The 10,000-nt window shown below is 34.8% G+C and overlaps 1 long non-coding RNA gene across 2 annotated transcripts in view; it reads left to right on the forward strand.

Moving 5' to 3' along the window:
• Positions 1 to 1,271: 1,271 nt before the first annotated feature.
• LOC137657892 (uncharacterized) overlaps positions 1,272 to 10,000 on the forward strand; it is a 136,025-nt gene continuing 127,296 nt past the window's right edge. The window contains exons 1-2 of one of the 2 annotated variants that reach the window (XR_011047234.1): positions 1,272 to 1,418; positions 2,041 to 2,997. This is a non-coding gene — a long non-coding RNA (uncharacterized lncRNA). The remainder of the gene's footprint in view (positions 1,419 to 2,040; positions 2,998 to 10,000) is intronic. The other variant, XR_011047235.1, reaches the window with a different exon arrangement.

The following is a 10,000-nucleotide window of genomic DNA, read 5'->3' on the forward strand; positions in this document are numbered from 1 at the left end:
TGAAATAATATTTTCCTTACTTAGAATTAATGGATTTTGTGTTGTTGAAATTATATTTTCCTTACTTAGAATTAATGGATTTTGGGTTGTTGAAATAATATTTTCCTTACTTAGAATTAATGGATTTTGGGTTGTTGAAATAATATTTTCCTTACTTAGAATTAATGGATTTTGTGTTGTTGAAATAATATTTTCCTTACTTAGAATTAATGGATTTTGTGTTGTTGAAATAATATTTTCTTTACTTAGAATTAATGGATTTTGGGTTCTTAAAAGAGTATTTTCCCCCAACCTCTCCTCTTCCCTAGCTCACAAGGATTGTGAGGTTGCAGACTCTACAAAAACAATCGAACTTTGGTGATACTCGAACCCAGGTCCGGCGATCGCCAGGCAGGAGTTCACAAAGGCATTAGTTCACAAAGGCAATATATGTATGCCTGGAAACGTTGCTTTTACGTTGATTTGGTTTTCATCAATTCAGTGTAGTTGGTTTGGCAAGATTATCCCGAAGCAAATTTTCTCTTCTTAAGAGACACACACACACACATATATATATATATATATATGTATATATATATATATATATATATGTAGACATATATATATATATATATATATTTATATATATATATATATATATATATCTATATATATATATATATATATAGATAGATATATTTATATATATATATATATCTATATATATATGTGTATATATATATCGATAATATTTTTTCGCAACATATTATTTCAATTTTATTTTCATGCATCGGATGACATATTCCTCAACTTGAAAACTTGCCTGATATAAGTTCGCTCATTTTCAATGGTCCCTCTCAGAACACGAATAAATTTAGAATTGAGTGAGCTTCGTTGGAAAGGATTGGGCTTTTTTGTTAAGTTTTCATAAGACGGAAAAAGGAGACTTATGGAAAGAAGTCCACAAGGTATGGATGGAAAGAGGAAGAAAATGATAAGGAATAGAGAGAGAGCGGAGTTGGACGGTCGTGACTCGTCGTCTCCGACAGGGGGTTGAGGAAGGGACACTGGTGTTATTATTGGGGTGGTGATAGGGTATAGGTTATGGGAGGGGGAAGGGGAAGGGGGAAGGGTTTTGGGTGCTCTATAACAGGGAGGAGGAGGAGGAGGAGGAGGGGGAGGAGGTGGTGGAGGAAAAGGAGGAGGAGGAGGGGGAAAGGCGAGATGGGTCGGGCTGGGTCGCGAAGTGGAGGGTCCGTGGAGCGGGTGTGAGCCAGAACCGGTAGCGGCGTCCGAGTGGAAACACACCACGCGCTTCTCCTCCCTCTGACGCTTCGCGTGGGTCCCTCCTGCTTCCTGCATACTCCTAGGGGGCTGCTCTAGTCCTCTAGGGGGTAGGGGCGGAGACCTACTCCCCCCTCCGCTGTTCGTGTGTGTATGTGCGTACGCGTGCTAATGTCTGTTAACACCTGCTGCCCCTATGGTGTGCCGTAGTGTCTCTTGTCTCTTATCTGTCACACTACACCTTTTAACACCATCAAATACTTTTCTTTGTTCTTGTAATCATACTTTTTAGTGACTGCGTATCGTTATATTTATTCCAGAATTTCTTTTCCTCTCTTTATTTTTGTTCCCTTGTTATAACTTTACCGCTGCGAAGTGGGGTTCCAGCTTTTAGTGGCGATGGTGTTAAGTACCCGGTGGAAATATTTGTATCTAGTGTGAATCTAAGAGAGTCGTTTTATTCATACCTGGGTGATTAGAAATCAACGCTGTATTAAGCTTCTGATCTTATCTAGTTACCTGAACTGTTTCTATTTCCATTGAAAATATTAGAATAATCCCCAAAAATGTGTTTTAGAGTTACAAATCTGATTTGCACTTGATTGGAAATGACGAATCACGAATTTAGCGATGCAAAGTAAAAGGAAAAGACTTATAGAAAATAATTGTATCCTAAATGATATCCGTAACATGTGATTAGGTGTGAAAGATTAACCCATTTTAAGTTTAAAAGGGACTGGCTTTTTTTTTAGTGTTCTTAATTTTCAAATAACGCAGGATACTTTCAAACGCTGAAGATGAAATACGACAGTTTTTGGTCTCTGGTGAATGGAAAGGATTTTGGATTTTGAAAAAGAGACTCGACCTAACAAGAAAGATGTTATTTGTTTGTTTCATCAATCAGTGAAGTTTTGGACGAAAATGTAGCATTGGATATAATATTGTCAGAATCTCGGCAATCTGATGATCACATTTTTGACTTCCTTCAAGTGATGGCGACCCATGTCCCAGTCCCTCCTGTTGATGCCCTTGCCACGGATGATTCCCCCTCTAAGGTCATCTTGCATCCTGAAGTGAAGGGAAGCCCCACCGAGTCGCGCTGAAGAAGTGGGAAGGTGGTGGAGGAGGAGGAGAAGGAGGAGGAGGGAGTCAAAAGCATCATCTCCTTGTGTCTATGCGTTTCCCTTCGCTGTCTGACCCTTCCGTTTTCACTTCCCACAAACCAAACCTTTTCCCTCCCTCTCTATGACAGTCATGACACTCCTTTCGAAAAGTTGGGAATCCTTCGGGCAAAGAGATACTTAAAGTGCTATTCTGTGCATCTTATCTTCCAAGCTCAAAGCTGCTGTTGAATAATAGAAATTACTAAAATTACTAGTCTGTTACTGCTACTACTTACTATTACTACTACTACTGGTACTGCTGCTGATACCTCAGCCTTTTTTTTCTCACGTTCACCTGCTGCTGCTACTGCTGCTGCTTTCCACTGCTTTTATTGAGGACTCCTCCTTCCTCCAGCTCACACATCCTCACCATCGTCACCACCACCTTCACCGTCGCCTTCACTCTGGCTACCAACACCCCCACCACCACCACCAACATGGAGAAGGAAGGTGAAGAACCTCCTCCATCGCCCTCCAAAGGGCGGATGCCTTCGGTGAGCTTCGGAACAGCTGCTTTCATCCTCATCCGGGTCAAGAGAGCTTTCAAGAAGAAGAGAGCAAAGCTGAAAAGGTAAAGGGAAAAAGCAAATGTTCAAAGAAAGCTTAAATGTTTCTTAAGGAAGAGACGTAATTTGGTCAGTCTTGTGACGATTACCATTAGTAGTAAAGGGCAGTAATTAGATGTTGGTTAACCTCATGGCTACGTGTTACTTTTTCACACAAGCAGAATATGAAGCACAGCCAGTTTACTCTTTTTTTTTTTAGGTGTTAAAGCACTGCGGTGTGTAACAGTAGGCTGGTGATTTTTAGGTTGGTTCTTGGGGTCAACTGCTCAAAATTTGTCTCTTATCACTTTGCTGTCGGATTCAGTCCCATTACTTCATTTCCCTTGTGATGTGTAGCTTTTTAGGGCAGAATTTACTTTACGGAGTCTTCATTTAATTTTAGTTATTATTTAATCCTTTTGAATTAACCTTTCAAAATTGATCTACTAATTACTGATTTTCTCTCCTTTAAAGATTGCTAAGGAAAGTCAGTAAAAATAGATTGATTTTGAAAGTTTAATTCAAGATTGTTGAATTCAATTCTTACAGTAAGAAGAACCTGGGACAGTTAAAATCATATTTTATGTGCCTGTATTTTTTTTTTTATAAGCCATAAGTCACATTCTTAAAGAGACTCATCCAGTATAGTGAACAGTACCTTGACCCCAAGAATCAAAAGTGGAAGGGTGTAGTGTGTTCATAGTGTTGTACAGTATAAGTAAACCAGTAGGCACTTGAGGTATTTACTGCCTGCAAGCACCAATCAACACACTCATACCTAGTGTCATAGCTTGCTTGCTTCGCCCAGTATCGAAGCTTTCAATGATTGCACTCACGTATTTTTAGACTAATTAAAGTTCTTAATTATAGATCTGTTAATCCCGTAATGTAGGAGCAAATTGTGTGCTATAAGGGTCATCCCATTTATTGATTCGCATCAAACCGTGCTTGACGCCGTTATTCAAAGCACTTTAGTCGGAAGGTCAAGTGCTGGACGAGTAATGCTTATGTAATTGTTATATGTACTTAATTCTATACATGTTTTGTAGTTATATAAAAAAAAACTAAATGCATAAATGCATGATATTGAAAACTGTCAGTAATATTTTGTGTATTTTCACTGTCTAAAGGAAAAGTAACAATTGAAAGGTATAAGAATCTAGGCCTTCAAAATCTCTTGACGATGGAGCCAGCCTTAGTTTATATATTATTTATTTGACCCAGTAGATTCGTGGCTAAATTTTGCTACCCTTTTTATAGTGGCATCGTTGGTATGGTCGGGAAAGAAAACACTCACAAATATTACTATTTGGAACCTTTTCGTTTTGTGAACCATCTTGCACAGATTGATTTATATTTAAAACTATGGTGGCTATGCACCCCATCTGTTCATATGAAAGTTTATTCGTAATCTTTTCAGAATATCATATCTTTCGAATATGTTTTTTATACTCTCCCTAAAATCTCCTTATTCGTCTTTACAGCTCCTTTTATTTGAGGCTCTTACATAACTTCTTTGCCCCAAACTACGGCCTTGAAACTTTTTTCACTTTGTGAAAAACTATCCTTACAATAGACGCTACCGAGAGACTTAGATTATTATCAGTAATGTAGTTATCCGGACGTGGCGAGTTTAGAAAAACACATGTTTACAATCTCTTCAGAGAAAATATACGAAAGTCATACTAAGATATTTGTTTCGTTTTTTAAGGATTGTATTAAAGGTAATGAATTATTATTATTATTATTATTATTATTATTATTATTATTATTATTCATTTTATTATTATTATTTTTATTATTATTATTAGCCAAGCTACAACCCTAGTTGGAAAAGCAAGATGCTATAAGTCAAAGGGCTGCAATAGGGAAAAATAGCCCAGTGAGGAAAGGAAATAAGGAAATAAATAAATGATGAGAACAAATTAACGATAAATCATTCTAAAAACAGTAACAACGTCAAAACACATGTCATATATAAACTATAAAAAGACTTATGTCAGCCTGTTTAACATAAAAACATTTGCTGCAACTTTGAACTTTTGAAGTTCTACTAATTCAACTACCCGATTAGGAAGATCATTCCATGTGATAATTCTATGCGATTTAAATGACGAAACATGAAAATCAAAAGGAAAAAAAAATATGCTAATTTTAGTATATGGCAAAACGATTATCCTTCATATGTCTCTGCATCGCAGCATGATGTGAACGTTTATATTAAGGGGAGGTTAATGTTAGACTAAAATGCAAGTTATTCATAAACCGTTATGCAAAATGGATGAGTAGAAATGCATAATCGGTTTCATTTAGAAAACACAATTTCATCCGGGCGTGCAAATTCATCCCTATTCTGATTCTTTATTTTTTTATTTTAAAGAAAAGTTGTTTACACTTTATAGGAAATGTATGATAAGATTAAAAGTTTTGACCATGAAATTTTTGCCTTTTGATAATGCCTTTATGAGTATATTATAGTTTATGATTTCTTGTCTTTGGCAAACTGTGATGCTGGGGTCATATGGGGAAATTATTATGAATCTTCAATTATTATTATTATTTTTATTATTATTATTATTTGCTAAGCTACAGCCCTAGTTGAAAAAGAAGGATGCTATAAGCCCAGGGCCTCCAACAGGGAAAATAGCCCAGTGAGGAAAGTAAACAAGAAAAAATAAAATATTTTAGGAACAGTGACGACAGCAAAATAATGATCTCCTATATAAACTATAAAAACTTTAACAAAACAAGAGAAAGAGAAATGAAATAGAATAGTGTGTCCGAGTGTACCCTCAAGCAAGAGAACTCATCGCTAATTTGATCTATTTATTTGTTATATGACTGAAGCTATATTTTTCAATCAGCTGCTAGAATTTTGATTAAATTCTGGTAATTTTTTTGCCAATGTTTTCTTTCAAAAAAACTTCTCAAGTCTTCAGAATAGTATTTTTTTATCAAATTTGGAATGGTTTAAAGGACTAATGAAACTTGGGCTATTGGTTTTTGCAGAACATAGAGAAGTCATTATTTTATTTAGTTTTGACAACCTCCTCTGACTGATAATTATTTTGCATAGATAATGTTGTAGGTTTCAATCTGCTGACATACCGTTTAGATTAGTTAACAAAGCTAAAGCTAAAAATAGTCAAAGTTTTGGATATTACCGATAGTCTTTGCTGTCGGTATCAGGGAGGTTTTATTGGTAATTTCACCGGGCTGACTTAAGAAATTATGGCTTTTATTGGCAAATAACTCTCTCTCTCTCTCTCTCTCTCTCTCTCTCTCTCTCTTCTCTCTCTCTCTCTCTCATATTTGAAATTTAATTTTTCTTTTTAATTCTGTCCATAATACATTAGTGCAGAACTTTACCTTTTATGGATTATTTTACTGTTTGAGTTTCAAACGAACCATGGAATTTTCTCAAAAATTATCCAACCGGTTTTTCTTTATTTTTCATTACAACATAAATTATGCCTTTTTTTTCGTTTTTTTATATATATATGGTGCCGTACTTTAGTGTAGGTTTGCCATATCACGTATTTGTTATTTTGTTTATACTTTAATATAATGGCATAAAACTATGATATATCACATGCTATGCTATTAGTAAACATTCGAATTTGCCATATTATGATATTGATTTAATTTCTTGAAAGTATTTTTCTATTTTTGTATTTCTTTTCATTGGGTCGGCGTTCTCTTTTTTTTTTTAATCAAGTCTAGGATATTTCTAACATCTTTTATAATGTTGGCAATATGCAATCGAATATAAATATATCTGATTAGGCTGATATTAAAAGTTCGGACACACGTGTTGTTGGTGAGCTTCTAATACATATCGTAATAGATTAATTATAATAATATCGTAATTTTATAGCTAATTGCGATGTCTGAACCTGCCATATGTTCTACTGTTCTGGATATGTCGAGTTATTATTATTATTGTTGTTGTTTTTGTGTTGTTGTTGTTGTTGTTGTTGTTGTTGTTATTATTATTATTATTATTATTATTATTATTATTATTATTATTATTAGTTAAACTACAACCCTAATTGAAAAAGCAAGATGCTATAAATCAAAAGGCTCCAACACGTAAAAAAATTGCGCTATGTGGAAAGGAAATAAGAATGTAAGCAAGCTATAAGAGAAATAATGAACAAATAAAATAAAATATTTTAAGAATATTGTCAACATTAAATTAGATCTTCGCCATAGATAGGGGTATAAATAGAGACTCAAATCTTATTCGTCGCTATGCTAGTAGTGAGCTTTCGAACTATACTGGTTCTACTGGCAGAGAGTTTATGATATATCCAATTGTAGAATGAGAAGGTTTCCCTAATATATCTGTTTTTAATCTTTTTAGTATATCTTCTTCTGGAGTAAGACATTTTTTCTTTCATGTTTAGTGAGCTTTCATTCCTGTTATGTAAGAGCAAGGCTTACAGATTAGTCTAGCTAGGCCTACCAGATCATTCTATTGTCCTTAGTCTGTGTTGTTCATTATTGATTATTATCACATTACACTCGTGATGCTGATAGAAGCCGGCTAGCGTAACTAAAGGTCCTTATCATAATAAGATTGTTTATCTGTTCTGTTGTTCATTTACTTCCGTCATTATTTCACTCATGAGTAGATATTTCTCTTTCTACTTTCCTTTAATATCTCTTTTTCTACTCAATGGTAAATGAGCATTTCAGGGTTTGGCTTTTTGTTGTACATAATAGGAATTTTTTTTTTTTTTTTTTTTTTTGTGTAAGACCCTTCAAGTAGATAGGAGAAAAACTTAAGGATGAATGTTAGGAATTGATTTAAATTAAAATTTAAGCATTTAAGATGAAGTAACAGTTTTTTTTAGGCACAGACACAAGTAATTATAATGGCAAAAATGGGACATTTTTATTTGTTATCTTCGGAGTTTAATTCAATATTATTATCAAGGGGTTTAGTCTGTATTAGAAGTTTGGCATAGAAGTTATATTTTTAAGGGGTCACCGAGAATACATTATATTTGATTCCTTGAACTCATCTCTCTCTCTCTCTCTCTCTCTCTCTCTCTCTCTCTCTCTCTCTCGTATTAGTCAATACTATTGTATAAGCATGGACTTTGAGGCTTATGCCTTACGAATGAATTTACATGAATAATAACAATGATAATAATAGTAACCTAAACTCCAACGATAATAATAAGAACTTCACGTTCTCGTAAGAAATATTTTGGGGCCAACTCTGTTTGCTTCTCTAAATTTGGGCCGTGCTCGTTTCTGGCGTGTCTTGCCGCTGAATTGTGGAAGAAAATGACTGATAAATTGAATAACCCGTCAAGTCGTGTGAGATCCAAAATTACATTGCGTCTTCACGTTGTTACAATTTAATGCCATCTTGCGAGGCATTTTGGGAAATAAGACAAACTTCAAGGGCTGTTGCTTACAGGGACAGTTCCCCTTACTTTATTTGTTTGTGTACAGATGTAGGCTATACAAGACTGTGTACAGACGTATGTATTTGGAGATAAGAGAAAATTCAAGGGCTGTTGCGTTGATGGTACAGTTCCCCTTACTTTATTTGTTTGTGTACAGATGTATACAAGATTGTGTACAGACGTATGTATTTGGAAATAAGACAAAATTCAAGGGTTGTTGCGTGAAGGTACAGTTCCCCTTACTTTATTTGTTTGTGTACAGATGTATACAAGATTGTGTACAGACGTATGTATTTGGAAATAAGACAAAATTCAAGGGTTGTTGCGTGAAGGTACAGTTCCCCCTTACTTTATTTGTTTGTGTACAGATGTATACAAGATTGTGTACAGACGTATGTATTTGGAAATATGACAAAATTCAAGGGTTGTTGCGTGAAGGTACAGTTCCCCTTACTTTATTTGTTTGTGTACAGATGTATACAAGATTGTGTACAGACGTATGTATTTGGAAATAAGACAAAATTCAAGGGTTGTTGCGTGAAGGTACAGTTCCCCTTACTTTATTTGTTTGTGTACAGATGTATACAAGATTGTGTACAGACGTATGTATTTGGGAAATAAGACAAAATTCAAGGGCTGTTGCGTGAAGGTACAGTTCCCCTTACTTTATTTGTTTGTGTACAGATGTATACAAGATTGTGTACAGACGTATGTATTTGGAAATATGACAAAATTCAAGGGTTGTTGCGTGAAGGTACAGTTCCCCTTACTTTATTTGTTTGTGTACAGATGTATACAAGATTGTGTACAGACGTATGTATTTGGAAATAAGACAAAATTCAAGGGCTGTTGCGTGAAGGTACAGTTTCCCTTACTTTATTTGTTTGTGTACAAATATATACAAATTTGTGTACAGACGTGTGTACATACGTTTAGTGTGTCTGCTGCTATGTGTTGTTTGCACGTTTTAACTCTATTTGTAACTCCTTTTTATAACCCGAGTTTGGTATAAGTCATTTTAGTAAATCATTCCTCCTGTGTTTTTTATAGAGTTCTCTTGTTTGAGGGTACACTCGAGCTCACTATTCTATGTAATTTCTCTTCCTCTTGTTTTGTTAAAGTTTTTATAGTTTATGTTACTGTTCTTAAAGTATCTTATTTTTCCTTGTTTATTTTCCTCACTGGGGTATTTTCCCTGTTAGGACCCTTGGACTTAAAGCATTCTGCTTTTCCAACTAGGGTTGTTACTTAGCAAGTGATAATAATAATAATAATAATAATAATAATAATAATAATGATAATAATTATAATGATAAAGATACACAGAAATACAGTAGGTTAAACAGGAAATAGATATTTGTGGGATTCGGTCAGGAAAAAGAAAATATACGTTTTATATGTGTGTTATATAAATATGCACACATACAATATATTATTTATACACAACAAGAGCAAATGCAGCCGTTTCTAGTCCACTGCAGGGCAAAGGCCCCACACATGTTCAGATTGGTGGGTGGTGGGAGATTTTCGTATGATCGCTCACAGCAAACCATCCTAGTATCGGTGGCCCTGACAAGTGCAGCTTTACTGATCATAGCAATAGATA

This window comes from Palaemon carinicauda, chromosome 18 (assembly GCF_036898095.1).
Source record: "Palaemon carinicauda isolate YSFRI2023 chromosome 18, ASM3689809v2, whole genome shotgun sequence".
Classification (NCBI taxonomy): Eukaryota; Metazoa; Arthropoda; class Malacostraca; order Decapoda; family Palaemonidae; genus Palaemon; species Palaemon carinicauda.